Source organism: Brachyistius frenatus, unplaced genomic scaffold (genome assembly GCF_029030835.1).
Source record: "Brachyistius frenatus isolate BFR_SWC_R1_liver_20210118 unplaced genomic scaffold, ASM2903083v1 Contig_76, whole genome shotgun sequence".
Classification (NCBI taxonomy): domain Eukaryota; kingdom Metazoa; phylum Chordata; class Actinopteri; family Embiotocidae; genus Brachyistius; species Brachyistius frenatus.
This window is the reverse complement of record NW_027210675.1, coordinates 377,230-401,612: the sequence shown is the minus strand read 5'-3', so window position 1 is coordinate 401,612 and position 24,383 is coordinate 377,230. Positions and strand designations below refer to the sequence as shown.

At 41.5% G+C, this 24,383-nt stretch overlaps 1 protein-coding gene across 5 annotated transcripts in view; it reads right to left on the bottom strand.

The window, feature by feature from the left end:
• The window catches only part of sipa1l1 (signal-induced proliferation-associated 1 like 1), a 76,442-nt gene extending 58,100 nt beyond the window's left edge, over positions 1-18,342 (bottom strand). The window contains exons 1-2 of one of the 5 annotated variants that reach the window (XM_069708475.1): positions 18,051-18,342; positions 17,641-17,775 (exon numbers count right to left, since the gene is read on the bottom strand). The gene's annotated coding sequence lies outside the window, so the exon portion shown is untranslated. The remainder of the gene's footprint in view (positions 1-17,640; positions 17,776-18,050) is intronic. The other 4 variants (XM_069708476.1, XM_069708474.1, XM_069708478.1 and 1 more) reach the window with 4 other exon arrangements.
• Positions 18,343-24,383: the final 6,041 nt, after the last annotated feature.

The following is a 24,383-nucleotide window of genomic DNA, read 5'->3' as shown; positions in this document are numbered from 1 at the left end:
TTTTTTTTTAAATGAATGTTAATCAGAGTATTGAGAACGGTTAAGTGTCATGGGAGCGATGTGATTGTTTTTCAGCCAAGTATCACAGCGAAAGAAAAAGGAGGAAAAGAAAGGGGGGCGCGGGGGAGGGGGGGATACATGTGTGTCTGAAAAAGCCTGGGAATCATCTGCAGAGAGAATTGAGAAAATGTGGAAAGCAGCAGAAGCATGTCCAAAGTAGCAGATCCTCTGCTACGACTGTAAATCACACCACAGGAGAAGTCTACGAACAAGAAAGAGGGAGAGAAAAGTGAGGTGGAGAGCGGAAGAAACTAAAGTGTTACTCAGAACAACAAGCTAAATCAGAGCACAAAGATGGGTTTACGGCCACAGAGAGTGCCACTGATGGAAACAGAACAGATAAAGTGAGACAGACAAGCAATGTTAAACACTGAGGAGAAGTCCAAGCACGAGTTCAACTCAAAAATCCTCTCCCTTCTCTCTACTTTCCCCTGTCTCAGGACTGGTATGTGTCTGCACTTCACAGTGAGCACAGGAAAAGCACAAATATCAAAGATTTAGATGGCCAGGAAAGTGTGTATGTGTGTGTGTGCGCGCACTGTCTCTCAAAAAGCCACCTGCACCTGATGGAGACCTTGGGAAGCATTAACATTTAATCCTTGTGGTCAAAACTGCACCTCAGAAAACTTTTAACTGTTCAGTGCCTCTGTCTAACCACAATCTGGTAAAGTACAAGCCTCCACAGCTAGCTCAAGTGTGTGTAGGTCTGCGTGTTGCCTACTGGGATCCGGCAGTGTGGTAAAAAAATCTTGATAATGAAAGCTATAAATCACCGCTACCACATCCCCAGCCTCAAAGCTCATAAAACTCCAGCCCACAACAGCACCGACAACAAAAACATGCTTTTTTTTTTTTTTTATTTTCTTCCATCTTTTCTTTACCCGTGTTCACACTATAAACAACAGCAGTGACAGGAGGAGCCATGGCACAGCCAAGTCACCATGAAGACTCTCGTCTTCTCCTGACACTGTGTCTGATTTTGGCTATGTTGCGACTGCCAGCCAAATCCCGTTTTATTGTAATTTCCAGATTCATTTTTGAAAGTGTGAACAGCAAAAAAAAAAAAAAAAAAAAAAAACACAAAGTGTGATTTTTGCAATCCAAATCCGAACCACATTTGGAGGTGGTTCGAAACTGGTTCGCGTTGGATTTCTTGCATCACTCGCAGCGCGACACATGGTGACGACGTCATTTTCAGAGACGCAGATTGAACAGGATCTCTTCTGCCGCCAGCAGAGAGCAGAAAGTGTAGATTTTTGCACTGTATTGGACAACGCTAACAAAAGTCCACGGACAGGAGCCGAAATAAACTTGTCTGCTGCCACCTCTACGCTGGCAGCTTCCGTGTTGGGAAGCCGCGTCACCAGCGTAGCCGTGCGTACGTCGTTACCACAGCGACCCATGTAGATAGGTTGGTGATGTCTGGACACAACAAAGTCGATCTGCTCACTTGCAAATAACAGGACAGACAGTCTGTCCTTAAGATCTGATTTGAGTGTGAACACAGCCTTTGACTACAAGTTCCTCTTGTAGTTCGCTATTCTTTTTAAAGACATTTCCTCATAAATTAATTTCCCTCCCCTTGCTAATCTTGCACGTGTACCTCACTCATATAGACTTTTGAGTCATATGATTGCCTACAGTCATTATGCTAAATGTACCAGCATATAGATGTACAATCTGTCAGTCGGCCTGCAGACTTTACGGTGTATTCTGTACAGTGGAGCCACATGCTTTATTTATGTGTTTATATAATAGCAGATGAAGCTGTAAGTAATTGACAACCGGGGCTTTTTTGTTTTGCTCATGTTTGATAATGAAACTTATTCTATGTCGCCGAAACAGTATAATTTCTATTTTACCATATTGAATCAAATTATTATTAAAATGGAGGCATAAAGTCAGGGAATTTGAGTCACTGCTGGTCAGAGATATGCTAATTTACCAACCACACACATAACAGCTCTTAGACACGGCAAAGGGAAAAAAAAAATGTCGCTCTAACGTGAAGGTAAATATAAGAGGGGGCAAGAAGAAAAGTGTATGCTAATGCTTTTAGACCTGACATCTGAAGACACAATCCCACTACTTCCAGCAATTAGCCCACAGTCGTATTGTTTCTCTCTTCTCTTTGTTCGTGGAGACGCTCTAAACAATCCAAAAGGCACCAGACAAAGTAGCAGGTAGCATCACTACAAGCAGGGCCAAAAAACAACGTCTGACAAGTTCTGTGGGAGGACAGCTTAACTGATCGATTTAACCGGGGAGAGTCGTCAACTGGAAATAAAAGCATGCACAAATTTCTAATGTTTTGACAAAGATTTGTTGTATTCAAATCACTTCCTACTGGTATTCAGTAGTTTGTAGTCAGTATTCAGGAGTTTGTAATGCTTTTAGTCTACAAATTAGTGATCCCGACCTGTGTACCTATTTGTAAGCAGTTGATTTCCAGCCAAAAACAAAAGCAGGCTTGTATCGATTAGCCCTCGCCTGCTGAGAGGCAAACGGCTACGAGGCCATCGGTCATAAAACGACGAGGAGGAGATTGACAAGTGCGTGTTTAATGGTCGTGAGAAACGTCCTGGGGAATCGTTGTTATAAGGGAATAGAGGGGAGGAGGATAAGGCTGTAGACGGCAAGCCCTGTGACACGTTGACAGATGTGAGGTTTTGCACATCCCAAAGGGGCGCAACAGAGAAAAGGCCTTTGAATAAAAAGCCCACTGCTAAGCTTTCTGTGCGGTGCCCTCAACCCCACAACTCAAAACCAAAGAAAGGGTCAGGCCGTTGCTTGACTACAGGCATCTGGGGCTTTTCCTGGCAAAACAGAACAATTAAGTGCGGGGGCTGGCTCTTATTGAGGTTCACCTTTCCCTCCGTCTCCCTCGCACTATTCACAACTTCTACTGCTGGTATTTAATCTCTACCCTCTCCCTTTTTCCCATATCAAATGTCTTTTCCTTTCCCTCTGGTCTTTCCTCTCCACTTTTACCTGTCTAAGATCCAATTTTTCACTTGTCTTGCTTTCTCTACCTCACTTCCTACCACACACACGTATTGGTTTCCACTTGTTTTTGTACATACCTTTGGTGGCCACCCAATCTCCCCCCGTATGTCCAACCTTTTCTCCCGTTTCCCACTCACTTGAGGGCTGAGACGGAGCTGCTGTAAGGAGGCTTTAGTTGCAGTCAGACAGTGCCAGAGGCGAAGATACTTTTGCACTACAAACCCGGAGGTTGCCTGCTGTTCTCCCCCATGCTCCCATCCAGCCTTGTCAGAGGGGCAAAAAAAAAAAAATGGTTAAAGTTGGGGGAGCCTCGGTGGAGGGAAACTCCAAACCGAGCGCCAGAGGCTCGCCTGGGTGGTCCCAACTTTTTTCGTTTATGCGCAACGCACTGAAGGTAGGGAAATGGTGTTAGTGTGCATAACCTCAAGTTCCTGTCTCCTGCACCGCCATAGGCATGACTGACATGTGATAACCTACCGGCAAGCATACATTTCCCAAACTACATGTTCATCAATATGACAGGAACACCAGGAATGACACGTAAACTAAAAGCTTTTTAATGAGGATGAACATGTCGACCAACCATCAAGAGCTGAATCACATTATTTACAGCCAGTGCCTCTGCTTGCATTTCTTATATGGTTACAGACCTTTAATGTCTGATGTCAATGGAGGAGCAGGATGGTTCTGTGTAAGTTTGAACCAGTGCTTAAAAATAAAAATAAAAAATAAAAAAAAGACTTCCAAAAAATGTTGCATGCGAGAAAACACTGGTTTGTCTGTATTTCTATCTGTATTCCCGTATCAAAGACACAGACTTCAAACTAAATCACAGACGCCTCTTCTTTTAATTATAGAGGTCTCAGAGGGCAACGTGATGAGCTTTTAATGACAGAGACTCTGATCCTGGCTTTTCAAATAAAGCTTGCAGGGTGATAGGCCCCTTCCTGGAAGAGACACCTGTAGCATATTATTCAGTCTTTAGTCAAGCTTTATGATACTTGCATAGTCTGCCAAAAGAAACAAAGCAGTCAGCAGGGGAAATTAACAGTGACTGAGTCTTCACAGAAGTTTCTGTGCTCAATCAGTGAGTGACACACTGCCAACATGCGGGGAGAAAACAGTGTGTATTTGTATTAAGTAGTGTAAACTATCCTTTTTTTTACAGAACATGATAAAGTCTATTTACTCCTGGTGCATTGCTCCACTGATATGTGTGTCTGTGGGAATGAGAAGCCACTTTTGGAGGAAGCTTTATTTGTTAAAAAAAAAAAAAAGAAAGAAAGAAAGAAAAATGGCTGCTAATTACCGTTGTTAGAGCCCTGCATTGTCATTACACGCCAAGGTTTCTGACAACACAACAACTGTGCTGCCATGGCAACACGTCGCCGGAAGGGAGAAGTTGGTACTCTGGCGGTTTCGTGTTTTGCCCATTTCAATTTGCCTCTGATGCTCAGCGACTACAGGTGATCAGTCTGCTCAGTCGCTCTGCTCATTGACCTGCACCCTGATCCAGAACCTACTCTGATGAGCGCAGGTGGGCACATCATTCAGCTCGGCTGACACTACCTCACCCATGGGCTGAACAACACAGCACAGCTGGGTTCATCCGATATTATGTAACCCAGCACCACCCCCACAGGCCTCGTTCACACCGCCCCTCTCCTCCTACTCCACCTCCCTCTAGTGCACCATTGGCTATTTGCAGGAATAGGTGCATTGTGAGACAAGAGTGCTCCAGTACCGACACAGCTTGTGGGGATATTTGTGGAGGATTCAGCTTTTGGAAAACTCCAAATATTCGAGGTGAAGTTCATGCAAAGAGAGCCAAACAACAACATTAGGAAAGCAGCTTATTGTGTTCACTGCTCTTTCCCACAATTTGTGCATTTTTAAATCATTTAACTGAATAAAACAATCAGGTTGCCTGCGTGGGTCTGACTTTCCTTCCACTAGTGGTTTAACACAGTTATAGATTACTTGCTGGTCATTACGTGGCGCTGCATATGCTGCTTTCACTTACTAAAATAGGTAATTGGATCGGAGCATTGTGTCATTGATTCCACCAGTGATTCTGCCTTTACTTCTTGGAAACACATTTTGTTACTAAGCAATACTTGCCAAAAGTGAAATTGCACCCGTTGCCTGGCAACATTAGCTTATTGAATCTCATATTAGGAAGCGATGAGACCCACTAGTGCTTTGAGCTACAACCCTCTGGATACTTTTCTCCTCTCACACTGTGATGTCCATCTACAACCGTATATTTCAAATCATCTGATAGTCGATTAGATGTACCTTTGACTTCTCTAAATAATCAACATCATCATAAACACAGGCACAAACTTTAAATTTGAGTTCATGGAGCAGGAGTATCCCCTGACAGGTTCGTTCTCTCAGGCTGGTTATCATTTTATAATTCCCTAAGTTCCCTAACTCACTGACTGTGAAGTATAACCAGGACAGAAAATGGACACTTCTTTCCAGCCAGTATGTGAGTGGTTAGATTAGAAAATATAGAAAATAAGGGAGACAGGCTGGTGCGAGTGCCTTCATTTCAACCTCTCCTCAACCGTAGCCATTTTCTTCCCCCGAGTGCTTTAAGAGATGCTACAGGGCTTCAGGCAGTCATTTCATTAAAAACAATCCAGTGGGGTCTCATTGAAGAAGCTTCACTTCCAAACCGGCCTCATGTCATTACGAAGGAGCGCTCGGGCAGTCGACACTCCTGCCACGCGCGAAGTTAATGAAAAACATCAGCGTTCACATCCACAAACTACTGATCAAGCTTTTCCTCCTCGCAGCTGGTGAGACCCAGCGGAGGCATTAGCTAGAAGTTGTCAGAACGCCACTGGAATGGATCAAAGCGCGATGTGGTAAATCGCCTCCGATGACCATTTAAAGCACTGCAACGCCAAACAGCAGCCCACTCAACGCGAGTGACAAGGTAGCAAGGCAGCAATCCGCGTATGACGACCGGGAGAGATGCAGAGGAAACGGGTATAACAGGAGGGAGGTTTGCGAGAAAAAGGTTTCCTGGTAGACAAGGTCAACATCACTTGTTCACCGAGTCGAAAGGATCCTCCGGATGACTCGAGGATAATAGAAAGTTATTGAAAAGTCAAGGACGAGTAAAGTTGGTATTGTGAAACGTGTGAAAGAAGCAAATCAGTTGAAGGTAGAGAAAACCCAAGATATTTTCATTGTCAAACAAATTATTCATTATTGAGAAACAAGTGACAAAATACAAATCTCCTGTGGGCGCAAGGTGACATTGTCAAACTGCTTGTTTTGTCTGACTTGCAGTCTGACACATGAAGATATTAAATTTACTATAATATGTGTCAAAAAAGTTCCAAAACCTTCATTTGAGAAACTGGAACCAGAAACATTCTTCATTTTTGCATTTAATCAGCAATCACAATAGTTGCAATTCAAGTTTATTGTCCTTTCACTTCACGATTCATTGTTTACGACATTATTAAAGAAAAAAAATGTATTTGATGATCCAAGGTTCTCAAATATGCAAATGTCTTGCTTTTCTTCATAGTAAATCAAATGTTATGTTTTGCTGGGACGAAACAAGACGCATGATGATGTCACCACGTGCTGCAGCTAATTGTGATGGGTATTTATTTTTTTTTTTTTTTTTACACCGTTATGTCATGTTGTGTTTACCAAACAACTGATTGAAAGAAATTAGCGTCAGATAAATCAATAAAGATAATAATTTTGAACAGCAGCCCAAAAGATTTTTATTTTTTTTAGCTGTAAACATCCAAGTCGACATCGAGACAGTTAAGAAAAAGACAAAAAAATCACAACACTTTAATAACTGGCCATCTTAACTCAGCGTGTAAACCATCTCATTAATGCTTCCATTTCAAAAGGACTCACAGCCTGAGCAAAAGTTCACACTCGAAACTATCGAGGTTAGGACCGCATTCACTGGCTGACACCACGGAGAAAGCCCGTTGGAGCTGGTTTCTCTGCAGCAACATGCCCCAGTTTATGAAGCCCAACGCTTCCAATCCCGCTTGTCCAAATAATCATTAACCAGTTAAACCCTGAGTAAATATTTTAAAAACCTTTGTCAACTGGAAGGTAAATACACACCTCAGTGGTGGGGACGTAAACACCCACATGCAGAGTACAAGAGCAAGGGGGGACGGGGGACGGGGAGATAGGGGGGGCAGGGGGGTTACTCGGTCACGCAGATCTCATTGTTTTTCAACATGTTGAGCTTAGACGAGGGTGAAAACGATGAGGTCATCCCTATTGTGTACACGCAGCATTCTCACACATTCCTCTGCGTGCCATTGTCGGTCGATGGCTCTGCTAAAATCGTGATGGGACGACCCCAGCAAAGGCACGATGCCATTTTAACAAACAGGTTTTTTTTTTCCCCTTCCCAAATGCCATGAAGCTGAAATCTAATATGAAGCCCGACAACGGAATCTCCAGACAGGCTTTGCAAGGCCATCGGCTTACGAGCCAAAACACTCCCTTTCTTGGAGCAGAAAGGTTGCAGCGAGCACCACAGATCATGACAGGCCACTTTCCTGTTTTGGTTTCTACTTCAACCACCTGCAGGCCAGATGTTCTAAGCATCTGGGCATTGACACTCATTCTTATGGATTAGAAGACAATTGCCTATGGCTCCATCAGAACCAGCCCCATCTTCTAGCCTAGTTTATGTCCGTTTGTGTATTAGGCAGCGAAATTAACCCAGTAGACTAGTCATAGTCATTCATCAACAATTTTGATAATTTCTTGATTGTCTAATTGATCAAAATAAAGCCAACCTGCTTCCAGTTTCCTAAGCTGTGATTTACTGGGAGGGGGGGGTGTTTTTTTTTTATCATTGTAACTTGAATTCCTTTAAATGTTATCTTTTTGACAAGATAAAACAAGCAATATGGACATAACCTTGGCAAATTGGAATTGACATTTTCTTCAGCCTCTTATAGACTAAACAACAACAATTAAAGAGTAATCAGCTGATAACTGAAATAAAAATAACAAAATAATGAAAATAACCATTTGCTGCAGCCTGAAATATAATATCTACAACATGAGCACAGAATCCAGTTCCTAACAAGTGACAGTGGGGAATTCACCACTATCAGCATTATCTCTGGCTTTGCACATGGATCTGCAAAGCAGGAACACTGATGAGGGTTCAGCCAAAAGCTGCTGCCGCTTTCAGTAAATCAACATGAATTCATGTGTTTACAACCCGGGCACCATTCAGGACCTCCTCGGAACCAAACAAACTCAAGCAAGATGTCGTTCATTACGAGGATATTTTCCTCCGTGGCACGATGACCGAGACGTGGGGCATCATTCAACTTTTCTTGCAGACATAACGATGCCCTCAAAATGCGTCTAGCTTCATTTTGTCTTGACAGACACTTTTGTTTTTAAATCTATAATTCAACACCCATTCTGTTTGGTAAAATACGACTTTCATACCACCAGTGATATGCGCATGAAACTATCGAGCGTCCTCAAACTGAAAAGTAGCTTGTGTACGACCAGCAGAGGAACACCTGTTGGAAAACTCTCCATGTCACAACTCAAGCAAGAAGCAGCCATCTTTTCATTTGCTGCTTATTCTAGTCAAGGTCACAGGAGGCTGGAGTCTTTATTATGCACTGGGCAAATGTTCAGTGCATTCTGGGATCAATTAAAAGCCCAATTCATTATTACTTGGGAGTTCCGTAGCAATAGAGTTTTAATCTTGGACATCAATTGTGTCCCATCTAGTCATAAATAATAATTATTGTAGGGAAATAAATATGATTTGCAGGGTCTTTGACTCAATCCCTGGTCAGATTACCATTCAATCAACGGATCACATTAATACACAATTGTTACCACTGTCACGACCATTTCGTTTTTGTTTTTTTTCATTTTTCAGGACTGTTCACAGATAGTGTTCACTGACACTGGCAGGGAGTTGATAATGGGTATTGTTTTTCGTTTTAAAAGATAAGCAGAATTAGTGCAAAGTAGTGCAGAGACTTGTCTTGACGGATCAGTAAAATATCTCGAGTACTTAAGCACATGTCTTAGTATCCCAGTATCTTAACATAACCCCTCCCAAGCCGCATTACCGGAAACATCCACATGGTCACAAGATTATCCGTTTGGTTTGTTGGGGCTCAGTGGGGCATTACAGCCAAGAAAGAGAGCTCTAACTGACACTGAAATCACAGAGACTGTCAATTAAAGCAGAGTTTAAGAATCAATTTCAAAGCTGGGAAACAACTCAAAAGCTTGTTGACTCTAAAGCCTGATTTTTTTTTTTCCCCTCTCCAAACCACCTTCTTCACACTCTGGCAAATCTGTAAAGTGCGGTATACCCAAAGAAGACAAAATCCCCTATGTCTTCTTCATCACATAAAATAGATCGCCGTTTCCACGCGTAGTGATATTACACACTGCATGTTGCGTAGACAGCACGAGAATATGAATGATGGCAGATTTTTTTTTTTTCCAACTTCAAGTAATAGCAGTCTCCCTTGGATCAAAGAAGCGACTTCATCCTGCAGCGTTGAACAATGACGAGGATGTGTTTTCCTTTAATCGTGCACCTCCGTTTCCCCTACTTGTGCAGCTGTCGTCAGTGGAAGAGTCCCTACAATGGCACACGAGAAAATCGTGGGTCCACTGAGGAAATTGCATTTTTGACCTTTAGGCTCCTCCGCAAACTTGAAAGCAGATCCAATGAACACCAAAAAGTTCAATATCAGCTCATTTACATGAATCTAATCTATTACCCGATTGAAAACTGAATCTTCCAGACAGAAAGCTCTGAAGTTGCCTTATCACACTAATCCTGCATTAATACATTAATTAGAATTTCAAGAGGATGATGTTATTTTTGGTCTACTCCGGCTTGCCTTCTGCACTGATCAGAAAGCACTAGAGCTGCCTCTCCGGCCAACTTGGATTCACAACATGAACTGTGTGCATTATGTAATTCAGGATGCTCTTACTTTACAGCTTTTACCCGAAGAATTCAGGCATCAAATCAAGTTGGAGCTCATGAGAATGGGTCAAATGTTCCAGGGGGATATGAGTGACAAAACATTAGCAATGCGACTTGGTTACTGGATTTTTCTGGACAGAATTTCAGCCAGTGTAAAGTTATTGTAGGTGGTTTGTAATAAACAGCATGATTCTGGAATATTCTTCAGACCAATCATGTGAAGTTTGTCAACAGCGGGCTTGTCGAGCAGCCTCAGTCGCAAGAACACTGCTTATAATGTTAAAAAGCATCTGAGATTACAACAAACCGTTGCCAGGGTCATCAAAGGGTCGTTGGTGCAAAAATATGAAAATGAAAAAAAAGAGCAAGATGTTCTTTTTCCAAGTCCACCAATCATATCAAAAGACAAAAAAAAACGAATACGTTTAGGGGCCGAGAAAAATCTTGTGTGGTCTGGACAGGGATAAAATCCCTGTATTTCTTCATCAAAAACCAAATCCTGTGTGAAGAGAGGCTATAAATGAAACTGGCAATAGTTTCCAATTATGGAGTTCCCTCAGGAAAAAGCTATCACATAATCAAAGTGTTTTCATCTATTGATAGAATTTCCATTGCGATGAGTTCTTCATTATCTTTCATGTGTCGCATTATCATTCGGTCGGTATTTTACAAAGCACAAATGTGCACATATCTGGCTGAATCTTTAACCGCTGGAGGGCATTACTGTTAAACAGAGATAGTGTGATTGTTTGGTTCCACATTTGGCTCCTACCACAAATTTACTGGATTAGAGACAGTACACCTGCACTCCATCACAACCATGGACTTATAAACATGAATGGGTATTATCCCAGCTGCACCACTTGTCAAATGCCATATTTAATTAAACAAAATATATTTAATTATTCCCCTTTTTAAAGATGATAAAAAACCTAGTTCCTGAGCCTCAGACTTATCATTTGTGTTGCTAGGCAACAACTACTAAACCGGAAGGGGTTTGCAAAGCTCCGACAAGGGTTTTATAATCGTGACAAGTTTTTTTTTTTTTTAAATCTGGAAAGAGAATTTTTCACTTATTACTGTCATTCTCCAGACCAGAGAAAAGTAATACTTTTTGCTGCACAACATTATTAGAACTATCTATCCAGCGGCGATAATGTTAACACAGCCCAGACACGCTCAGACACACAGATTCTGCACCCATGCTGCCTCTCTCTCACTCCTAAAACTTCCCTGCATGTCTTTATTTCATTTACATCTTCCTGGTTATGGTCTTATTTCTCTTGGGTTTTCTCTCCTTTCCTCTACAGCTGTCCCTCTGACTCAAACTACCAGCTCCACCGTGACTAAGGTTATTCCGCTCCTCTATTTAAGTCCTCTCTCCTCTTTCTATTGCTGGACTTTCAGATTAAGCCAAATATAAAATACCTTTAAAGTGATTGTATGATACTCTCCGAGAAGCTATTTAAGCTTTTTTTTTCGGTTGCTGCTGGTGGTCACAAAAAAATTGCGTAAAGCTCTTTAATCGAGACTCAGCTGTTGCGGTCTTATTTTTGAACATCAAACACGCTTGTGTCGCGGGTGTTCAGTTAAATTTTCCAGTTAATCCACACCTTACAACAAATCAGAACTCAAAACATTCAGAGACCAATGAATAAAACACCATAAACTCTGCATCTAGTGGAAATATCTGAGAAATACCTGCATTTTAAACAGGGAAATTACATTATTTTAACACCTAAAGTTCTGCATAATGTGATTTAAGGCAAGTTTCAAAACATATGAATATAGCTCTGTGTTAATGTAATGTATCTGCAACTTCTCAAACACAGGAGCAAAAACAGAAAGTGTCTCGTGTCTCTTGAAATACTAAGGCTGCTTCCATCATTTCTAAATGTGGTGATGTTAGATTAGTTTAGATGTCTCTGTAAATCGAACTAACCACATTGATATATATGGGGTGGACAAAATAATAGACCTGTCATTGTAAAACAATGCAATTCAACTCCAGCACAAAGTATATCCTCCAAAATGATCACACAGTGTACAGTTGAAGCAACTCAAACAGCTTCAACAAGAATTTATAGTCGTCATAAATGGAGCATTTATTGCAGGACTGTTAGCAGTTTTAGTGAGGTGTACCTAATAAACTGCTACCTGCGTGTATAGTTCAGACAAAGAGCTGCCCTCTAAACTTCAAGTCACACAAATTGCACTGGAGTTTACCTGATGACAGATTTGAATAAAAATGTAGGCTTTCAGCAACATTAAAAGATTTTGTTTCCAGGATTGATAATAAGCTCAAGTTGTTAAATATCTATTCTATTCAGTGGATAATAAAAAAAAAAAAAATTTTAAATTGTACCAAAATTTAAATTCAGTTCAAGGCTGACAACAATCCAATCAAATATTCAGTGGTGAAATAGCTGCGTGATTTCCTGACAAATACCGTGTGTAAATTTAAAATTGCGCGCGCACACACACACACACACACACACACACACACACACACACTAATCTTCCCAAAATGGCACAAGAGAGATAGCAGCAATTAACAAATCCAACTGGGTCAGAAAAGCACTTCTATCAGTAATACCAGCCCAGGCAGCCAACAGTAGCAACATCCTTTTAGTCATCTAGCGAGGCAGAAATTTGAGAGGTCTGTCTGCTTGGAAACAGATGGCAAGGCAGTTGGTAGGAATTTCAGCAACGCTCCCATACATGTTTGGGGATAAGATTTACAGTTCTCGTGCTCAGTTGCGTTCTTGCAATGTCATTATGGAGTGAAAGCGAGGAGGGATTGAGGACATCCAGAGAGAATAATCAATTTCACACACATAGTTGTTTTTAATGCGGGATAATGAACAAATGTTAAACCTGCACTTGACTCTTCACATCAGACATGCTGAGGTCATGCAACTAGTTTAAAACAGATGACATCATATAATCAGATTTGACTTTGAATGGAAATATCATGTGGAACTTGAAATATTAGTGCAAAAGATGATGAAACTAAAAGGGGTTATAGGGGTTTTAGGATAATATTTGAACAGTAAACACAATAACATACGTGTTTAAACACCTCAATGTTGGAGGGAAGCAACATTTAGAGGGCTAGAAGCTCCCCTCAGAAACTAAAACAAAGTTACAACACTAAATTCATTTTATAGTGACATATTCCTATTGATATTGAAGATATTTAAATGTACCCTTTGATGCAGTTACTGGAAGCTGAGCAGAGTGAGAACTACAGTCAATCCCTTGCCAGGAGCCGACTCAAAAAGCCAGATGGGCTATCTGGTGAACCATTCACACCAATCTCAAACACTGGATAATTATAGATTACCGCAACAGTCTAAAAAGGGGGTCTGAGAGGGCCACATGGAGGAACACAGAAATTGGGTGAAATCCATGACTAGATGTTCTGCCTGCAGCAGGATTGCAATCGATTTTATAGCTAATTCGACAAGAGTAAGTTGCGTGGTGGGTTTCGGCCTGTAGTTCAAAAAGTAAGTCTGTTAAAAGGCATTAATAGATTAGCAGAGTACTTCATGTTTTTAATACAAGCCATTTATGGGTTACAGTTTGGAGTAATTTAATTTTACTACTCATCTTCACTGTATCACCTACCAGACAGGAATTTCCAATAACATAACATGACTAATATTGTAGGTAAAAATAAGAGCGCTGAGGTAACCTTGAGTCAAGACATATACAGTATGAGGAGAGAAAAGGCTCAATTGATGCATCCCTAAGAGGCTATGTTGTACAAAATATCCACATAAAAATCATAATCTTTACATGTACAATTTTTGTTTTTGACTGTTGTCTCATCCAAAGTGTCCCCACTGGCTTGTACAATTGTGAGAATTGTGTTTTTAAGCACTGTTCCCATAGTATCTAGGCTGCTCTCGCCCTGTCAGGGCTCTCCATCTGTACAGTATGTTCTCTCTGTTTACTTCTGCATGGATTAGCCTGCCTATTCATTGTTTCATGACGTTTTTATAGATTTGTTTTTTGTTTTGTGTTGCTCATCTGTCACAACTGAAATTGGAAGCTTTTTTTTTTCTTTTTTTTTTTTTGTATAATCCACTGCTTTCATGTGCTATAATCTACTTACAGCCCTAATTAAGAAGTTATTTCACCACACAGATGAGAAAGTGGGGAAAGAGAAAGCGATCCAATAAAAGGGAAATTTCATCTTTTAAGATGGAACGGCTAAAAGTAACTGCTTCCTCTTGTGACCTCACTTTCTGTTCCCGGCTGCTATGAGAGCCGCTGACAAAGCCTCAACAGGGTTTCAGATTTATCCTCTGCAAAAGACCATGGATCAAACGAGATATGCAATTTCACATATCAGAGAAAAACACCGCAAGGGCTGTTTGTTGAGTGAAAACAAAATGCTGGCTTGCACTTCAAATGTGTCAAGAGCACACAGACCTAGGCTTTCTAGCAATGCTGCACTCTAGTCTTTGGGGATTGTCTTCCTCTGTTTACCTTTTAACAATCTTTGAAGATAATTTCTGGATTTTTTTTTTTTTTTTTTTTTTTATCTTTACAAAACGGCCCAAGAAAAATGTGTGTCGCAGCTGATTATGACATCGGTTTGAACGTGGTTGGAGGGTGATTGGCACCCTGGCTATAGTGTTAATTAACTTTGTATGTCAGTGTGGCCAGATGCTCCACATCCATAGTGCAACTCAATACTTTCACTCAAGTCAAATAACCAACATGAGTATATTTAATATTTGAATGGGGAAAAAAAAAATAAGGCATTAACTCAGATAAAAACATTGGTGTCCTTCTAAGGAATTATTGTAAGTTGAATTAATGCACAGAATTATTAGTTTGTCTTTATTGATGTCTGCCTGCAAGACTAGGTGTTCATTTTCAGAGAGTTTTTAAATCTTCCAGTTTTCAACATCATCCTTCACTACCAGAAACCAACTCTTTGTTGACGAAGAAATGTTCCCACTTGTGGACACTTGAGCAACAGCGCTCGAGTTGTGTTCTTTATTCTGGCTACTGACCAACATGCTGTTTGTAATGTGAATTGTGATTATAATAGGCAGTGCTAATAGGTGGCAGTTTGTGGCAGTTACAGTTTGCAGTGATGCATTTCACCAATCATTCTTGAAATTAGTTGTATTATATTCAGGTTATGGTAAAAAAAACAAAAACAACAGCACTGAATTGAGGAAACCACCTTTAAATCTCATATGCAGAATACATTTGCCAGGGCCAATAGTTTTATTAAATCATTCTGCCCTGCAGTGCCAACTTTCACTGTTAAGGAGTATTTTTTTCCTCTGTTGTTTCTCAAGAGGCAGCCCACCCCAAGACCTTAAACAGAGGGAACTCACATTCCAATCTCCACCATGAAAAGAGGCCGAGAGAGAGAAAAGAGAGAAAAAAAAAAAAAAAGCATAGTGAAGAGGGAAGAAAAAAAAAAATAGGAGCACTGAAGTAAAAGAGGCTTGCCCGTATTATGAATCAGAATCAATACAGAAAAGATTACCATGGCCCCCACAAAAGGATGACATGCAAAATCGTGGAATGGGGGAGGGAGGGTGGTGGAGAGATAAGGTGAGGGATGTGGACAGAAATGATGAGAATGTCAGAGTCCTGGCATTCCTGCGACAACAGGAAGACAGCAAGATGAACGGAAAAAGACCCCTTCAGTGATGGCAGAAGGGAGGAGGGAAACGTGGGAGGCGGACAGTAAAGAAGTGGAGACTGAACTGAGACAGAAGGTGGGAGGAGTAATCGGGTTGGACACAGTGAGGCTAGTGTGAGAGGTCAAAAGCAGGTAAGACCCCATTACCAGCTTCTGTCAGTGACACATTGTGTGCCGATAATGAAAGAGCGAGCTGGCCAGTTATGAGATTTAAAAGTCCTCTTTTCCTGACTTTGCAGTTGCCAGATTTCTCTCTGTGCACACGGCCAAATCCCCCTTGCCTGTCCCAGATAGGACTAGGAGACACATTAGAGGCTTTTTGAACGAGTGGCCGCATCCCGATCACAGTGTATCTGATATCAATTTAAAGCTGAAGATTTCGCTTGCAAGCAGAAAACAAAGGTCCTCGGAAATTCTTCATTTAGAACTCGGAGGAAACCCCTGCTGTGCCGATAATGAAGAGAGCCGAAGCCCTTTTGAAGGCGAGTTTTTAGCCAACCCCAGCCGCTGAATCCAGAAACTTCGGGAGATGCTCCTCCGCATCATCCACAAGCACTTCAAGAATCTTTTAGCTGCCGATCGGCAACCCTGACATTTTTACGTTCTCTTTTCTTTATTATTTTTTTTTCCTTTTATCCCACCTCCCCTTTAATTCAGCAGCTACACGTGTGACAGAACATGTATGCCTCCACCTACACACTCAATTTCAATAGCCTTCTTAATATTGTAAATGCGACACAGCCTCCAGATCTGCTCTGCCTTGGCATTCACAGGCAACGACGAGGGAGGGCTGATGGCATGAGATGCTCAGCTGCTGATACATGACGGTTCTGTTTTTCCTTTCCTGTGTGTGGATGCAGCAGCTGCAGCAGCCCAAGCAAAGTGGACAAAGCGGTTACAAATGCTGCCTTGGAAGATATCTGTGATGCTGCTGTTTTCTTTGGAGTTGAAAATTTGACCCATCGGCAGTCTCTTCGACATGTCCCTTCAGGACTTGTCAAAGGAGGAAGCGGAGTGTGTCTGTGTGTCCCCCTCCCCTCCCCTCCCCCCTGCAGGGCTGAGGCTGGTAGCCTGAGGGGAGACTCCACAGGTGGAGATGGCAGCAATAACAGAAGACAGAGCCTCAATAGGGGGTGTACTTACAATGAGAGTCCCTCCCTGGGTGTCATTAGGACTGAGCGAAACCTCGGACACAAGCGCAGACTTCAAAACTTTCCTATAAGCAAACCTCAGCCGGCTTTAATTCAACTTAGGTTTCACTCCAGAAATTAGTTTGTTTATTCTGTTTTTGAGTCGCTTGTTGATCAGAGCATTCATTGCATCTTCATCACTTAAATGTGGCACTGTTACATCACTATTCAAATCAGAGTTGACTACACAGACGGCCATTTTGATTAATGAGACTGGTCTTGACAGAGCCCTGGGTAGAGAAAAAAAAAAACAACAACTTCATCTTTAATTTCATGCAAGTTCCCGGGTGTGCATTACTCTCTTGAATATCAGATTATCCATGATGACAACGTAGAAGCCCAGTTTTAAGAGAAGCAAGTTGTAAACTTTCACGAGAAAACCCAACTCACAGTCGCACCTCTCAGTTGGAATATTTCCATGCACCTTGCAGAGCTTTGGTGAAGTCCTGCAAATGTTCAAACAAGCCCTTCAAACGTGAGCGAAGCCTGGCAAACAACATGCACCGCAACAGTCGTGACTTTTGCACGAAGAGCTGCCGAGGAAAGAGCTGCTTCACACGAAATATGACATTTTCTCTCATAAAAAAAGACTTAACTCGGCTCACAAGTAACAACATGGACAGAAAGACAGGAAACCCAACAAAGCGGCTTGGAGCAAGCCATCCCAATTACGCAGCGGTCACGCAGGGACTCGAGCAAACAGCAATTACCTCTATCTGATGTTCATTTTTGCAAGATTTCCTGTTTGTGTCGGAGCAGCGGTGAATCGCCGTCTGCATTGTCAGATGCGGTGCGTTGTGGTGAACGCGCAGGGGACGAAACGTGAGCTGAATGGTGGCTAAAAGCTACACAAAAGCACAACAACAACAACAAAAAACACATTGAGCAAACGACATGACTGGTACAAGATCCGGTCACAATACAGCGAGCTGAATCGGACGTTACACCACACAGCTGACTGCAAGGTAAACTTTTCAGTGCCGCTTTCTCCGCGAAGCGTAAAATCGTGAAATGGTTCACATAATCCAAATACTTCAATGAATTACATTGCGGTTCACCAGAAACTAACAGTGTCGATATCGCCTGTGTGTCAGTGTGAAAACCGAGAGAGCCCACTCACCTTTACTAATTCCCACCTTGTCTGCCTTTTCGGGAGGAGGAAAAAAAAAAATAACACTCTCGCTGGTCAGTCACCGGAATACATAAACCGTCATTGCTGTAAAAAAAAAAAAAAAAAAATTAAATTTAAAAAAAATGAACAGGCTGTGAAGAGTTAGTAGCAGAAAACCTCTGGGGGGGGATCTTCACCTTTGTATCTGTGGCTGTCCGCGCACTCTGCCGACCGCCTCTCGGTTTGTTCAAATCAGAAGTTCATCCAAAGTTGCAGCGGCTCGCTCCGCCTCGCCACCGCGATGAGGTCACCGCCTCTCTGAACTCCTCCGGGCTGTACTCTCGCGATGCGAAATCAGCGCGCTCGTGTTCGCGGATCAGGACACTGCGTAGTCTCGCGATGCGACGGCGGGCGGAACGAAAAGAGCGGCTGGTGAAAGGATAGGAGAGAGGGAGAGCGTTGCTCTGGCAACAGAAACGAATGGGCTTTTCAGCGATGGCTTTTTTTTTTTTTTATTTATTTTTTTATTTATTTATTTTTTTCTCAAGCAAGTGGTGTTTGTGAGGCAGGTTTGGGTGTTGATGATGAGCACTGCAAATGATGAAACCCTGATGGCTGCTATTGCATCATCCAAGCTATTGCAGTTTGCAACAGGACAACCATCAGAAGCTACCTGTAGCTGGAATAGTGTGACAATCAGAAATTATCATCCTTAACAAAATGACACGAACTAAATATTTTTCAAAAGTCACGTTTTTAAAAAAAAAAAAAAAAATGCTGATTTATCAAAAAAAAAAAAAAAAAAAACTCACGTAAACACGTTTGTTTTTCAACAGGGAAGAAAAACGTCAGAGAGTGTCACATACACATTGTGCAACATTGTTTCCTGGGGGAAACGCGTCACACTGTATGACCTACACATTCTGCATCAGTGGGTTCCAAACATGGAACTTCTGGTTCTCAGGTGGGGGAACCTACTAACGGTGCCACAGGGTAGATGTACTCACTACAAATCTTCTCATCGGATGAGGCAATCGGCAATGACATCAAACATGACACGGTCCGACCTTACGTCCCAGCCCGTTCACTCCGCTCCACATCTGTCCCGGCTCCTAAATGGTGGAATGAGCCCCCCAGCGACATCAGGACAGCAGAAAGTCTGCACATCTTCCGCCGCAAACTAAAAACACACCTCTTCAGACTTTACCTCGAGTAGTAGCACTTAAAATGGCACTTACTCATAACACTTTGAAGTTTGGCTATCTTGAAGAAGATTATACTTTCTTGATTGTTGTTGTTCTGAATTTGTACCCTCATGGTTGAAATGTACTTATTGTAAGTCGCATTGGATAAAAGCGTCAGCTAAATTAAATGTAATGTAATGTAATAATCAACAGAAGCTGGGAATACCATAGAAAAAGGTTCTGACCAGCCAGGTACTGCATGCTGTCTGTAGTCTCTGAAAACTGCAGACGTTAATGTTATTTTTTTTTAATTTGATTATTCAAAAAAGAAAAAAAATATTTTTAGTTTTTTTAATTGTTGTTATTTTAAAAAAAAATGTCATGTGGGTTTTAATTTATTTGTTGATTTATTTTTTATTTTGGGTTTTTTTAAGTTTTCATGTTGAAATGAACGACATTTGTCCCCACTGGACCGTCTTGAGTGCTGAAGAACATCCAGCGGAGAGACTGAAGCAGGAAACAGAGTTCACAGAGAGTCCAGCACTGCAGTCCTGCAGAGGAGGAGGTGGAGGCAGATGGAGGTTTGTTCTGACGAGGATGGACTTCATCGCAAGTAAAAAGAGTTAAACAGGCTGTTTTCTGCTGGAACAGGTGAATCACACCCGACCGCGGGTGCAGCTTCACCGTGAGTCAGCTGTTCGTTAAATTAGCTGAAGACACTTTTTCGTCAAGGCAAGGATTGATGGTTCATATCCCTCCCAGCATTGTTAACAGGGAGAATGGGTTGACCAAATCAAGAAAAAGTCATGTTAACCTGTGAAGGAAAAATTTTTCCTTGGTGCTGAACTTGAACCTGAACCAACTGATGTTTCTGCTGCTCCCTGCTCCAACAGCTGACCCTGAGTCAGTTCCAGTAAAACTCAAGTATGAACAGACTGTCTGTAACTCCACATATAAAGATGGTTCGCCTGTAATCCCAGCAAGGTTCAAAAAGTTTGAAAAAGTTCAATATTTCAAAGTAAAGTTAAAAAATAAAAGGTGATTTTGTTAAAAATCTGGAAAAAAATTTCAACAGTCAAAATGTTAAAAGAAATCGCACACCATGCTGCAGATTTCACACTGATAATAAAGATTCAAACAATTACTGTGAATGGTGATTCGCAGTAGTTGTTTCAAGTGTGTTTGAATCTTTGTTTCCTGTTGTTTTTGCTCTTTTTTTTTTCCACTACGGAGAGCAAATTATCCTCGAATGTGCCACATGATTATTTAAAGAACCGTTAGACAGCGATATTAAAAAGTTTACATGAAATTAAATCAGTAGGCAATAAACAGTAACAAAGACATATTTGCTTCACATGAGCAAAGGGACTGTTTGTTCATTGTTTGCTTTACGCCCAGCATTGCAAATTCCACCTGCTTCACATACATTAATTATTTCTGCATAAAATTTTAATTAGATAAGAGAAAGAACATTGCCCTCATTAAAGCAGGTACCAATGTGAGGAGTGGATGAACAGAATGGGAGTCACACCCAACTCTTTCTCCTTTAGTCATCTGTGAAAACGTAACAACCTTATCCTGTGTATATTCTGTCCTCACCGTCTGTCTATTCTCCTCTTTATAATTAATAATTTTGTTTCCAGTGACAATCGTTCCTACTCTCATCTTCATTCATTTATTTTCCCCACAGTTACCTCTGCCGTCCTTTCATTTCCACTTTCCATCCATGCATCTATTATTCTAAAATGTCATCCAGGATTACATAACAATCTAATAAAGACAAAGGAAAAGAGATTACTGTCATTAAAACCTCTCTATTCCTGTAGCTTTATGGGTCTTAACACCACCCACCCCATTCTGTCATGGGGCGGATATTTGTGTGGGCGGCTTGTGTTGTTCTCTGGTGAAAAAAAATACTCCCCCAGGATTAGCTCAAGTAGTCTAATTGGGTTAGCCACAGAATGCAATTCAGTTTGGATTAAAGAATTGAAAAGACACATCACCGACAGCCAGTGACAGTGAAAATTCCCTGCTCGTTCTGCCAGTCAATGATGACAACTTAAGAACACTAAATTCATCTCGAGCTGAAATTCTGAAATTTATACAGGTGAAAAGTGTGTGGTGTCTTTAATAGTTTTTGATTCATGAAAACGACGTGATGTTTCTAAACATCCCTAGCTACTTGTTAGATTAAAAGATGAACACTGCATCCTGTGCAGAACAGAGAGGCAGTTGCTGCAGCCTCAGAAAGTCCTGATGCAGAGGAAATTATGTGTGCCCTTCCGTTTGTATACTAATGATGCAACAAACACTTTAGCAGCTGCTGACATTTCTTGCTGTCAAAGTCAAAACTCAGTTTCCAGCTCATTTCCCTTCAGTGTAAAACGGAAAATGCAACTCTAGAAAGATAAAACCTTAGAAAACCCGAGCAATATCTTTATTCCACAAACAACGTATATACTCTATATATGAGACAGGTGCTCCGTTCAGCTGTATAATTAAGATCCAACCCACTCATCAGATACCCAGCTGGGGGAGGAAGGCGGCCACAGGAGGAGATAGATGCCATTTGACGTCAAGACACAAAAACTCCTCACGATGCAGGGAGTGTTCCACCTAAAGTCCAGCAACCTGAGACTCTACGAGCAACGAACAGAGCGACAGGAAGGCTTAGCGAGCCACTATCCATGATGAAACAAGGAGGATCCATAACTGCATCAGGAATGTGGCTCCAGGGAATAAACTCCTGGTTGCAGAACACAAATGGTGATGAAGAGGAAGAAAAAATATCCTGGAAGAACATCATGGGATTTATCATCGGTAGATGAAGGAAATGGCTGACATCAAGAAATCCTAAAAGTGGCCAGAAAATGCTGAAGGGCAGCGCATGGGTTCGGATCATAGCGGGACAAGAACAGGCACAAGGCACCAGATCCATAGAGGCATGGGTCAGCCACAGCAGACGGGACCCAAGGTGAGACAGTCCAGCGCATAGTAGCAGGGCGTGAGATCCAAGCTGGGTCTGCATACACTGAGAGGCATAAACATGTGGCTGGGACATGTCTGCTGAGTGAGGGTTAGAAATCCCCAAGTCCCAGTGGGGACACACCACTGAGGAGAGAAGAGCAAAGATCCGGCGGGACTTGAGTGTCCAGGCTGACCAGACATAGTTGTGGTCGACGCGGAACAGAAGAGGTTCGTGTTGTGATAGATGTGACGGTCCCAGCAGACAGTGACATCAGGAAGAAGGAGCATGAGAAGATCAAGAAGTAGCGGGGCGCTGAGGGAACAACTGGAACAGATGTGGAGTGAAGTCCAAAGGGTTTCCCGGAAGTAATAGGAGAAGTAGAGGTTTTGGCTCCCAAACTGGGAGAATAGTTTAGATTCCAGGTACAACATCTGAAGTCTCTATTCAGACCTAAAAAAAAAAAACCAGTCTTGTAGCTACATGTATCAGAGATACCAGGAGTACAAATCCAACTTATTCACTCCTGATTGAAACCAATTCAACACAATACGGACGATGAAAACAATGAATTGTGTTATAACGTTGACAAATAAAATGCTATCATAGCAGATACCCAGCTCAATCTCAGTATTGATGTCTATACTGATCCAACATGTTGGACTGGTGCATTTCTACTAATCTTGAAAGTTTAGCATATTTATTATAGTATTTCAAGAGTTTGTGCACAAGTAAAATACTTCTTTTTTTTTTAAACTATCAGGAAACGCTAAAATATTGATGTTCATCATTGCAAATTAAAGGGCAAACTTAAAATCTAATTTTCATTTCAAACTAGCTCCCTTTTCCACATCTGTCCAAGAAAAAAAAAATTGGTATTCAGTCCCGCATAAAAAAAAGAGCTACAATTTATAGTTCGAAATTGTGAATTGGGACACTGTTGTTGTCGAGCCAAAACCTTGGAGTGTCCCAATTCCATACTAATTGTATACAATATGTACTAGATACTTGTTCTGTTTATATACAATATCAGTTATTATGTCCCAATTTCATACTACACACTAATTGTTTTCAAAGTTAGTACACATAAAAACTGTTCTTGCTTTTTACAGGGAATGATGGTCCTAATAGATTTGAAGATTAATAAAAAAGAAAGCAACATGTTTTTCAAAGATTTAAGACTTATTCAATTATTGTTTACTTTCTTCTCTTGTGCGTATTGTATTGCAGGATAATAGTGTATGTTAACACTGCACTTAAACATCAAGTGTTTTTTCCATAGTATACTTAGATATACTTTAGGTATGCTAGCACCTATCCATAATGGCTTCATTAAATATTCAAAACCTGCTTATTAAGTTTGTTGTATACAATTTGTGAGAGAAAAAAAAATATCCTGCACTTTGTTTGACACTAGAGAAATCTTGCTTTGTATGTCCACTGTTACTTCTCATGTCCTGTCTTGGTGGTAGACTGATCTTTAAGGAAAGAAGAGCTGGCCTGTTTCAGGAGTTCAGTCTTTGACCCCGAATCTATTCCAGTGTGACCTTTCTATACCCTGCAAGATGTTATCGTGCCTGATTGTGACACTGAAGCAGTCAACTATTAGATGTCAGATTTATATTAAAATGTCAAGTAGTGAAGTCAGGCGTGGAGCGACCACCTACTGCACACATGACTGCGGTCACCCAGAAAGGGAGAGGGGGTGGAATTCCTGGCTGTGTTACCCCTGGAAGCGGAGGAATAAAAAGAATGGGCCTCATTCACAAACTTCCACTCAAACGGCGCTCCTACACTAATAGAGATTGACATGAAGAAAGGCGACAACTTCTTTTCACACACACTGGCTCTTTTGTCCCCCTTACTAAGGGGCGTAATGCAGACAGTGTGCTCTGAAAATAGACAGCATTTGATGTGCTTGTTTTTCATAAGTGGAGACCACTGTGTCTTGATTGGAGTGTGTGTGCAATTAGTGTTTTGTTGCACAACGTTATTGTGAGGGTAGGCTTGTGGTGTTATTTGCTGGGCTGAGTGGCAGATGTAGAATAGACAGGAGGAGAACGGCTATTCAGGATGTTCTGTCAAATCACTATTTCAAAAGAAAGAACAAATACCCAGGAAACCCTTCCGTCTTCTTTTTTTCTTGGCCCGAGCATCTTAGCTACGGGATATTTTGAGACAGAAAGGATTTGT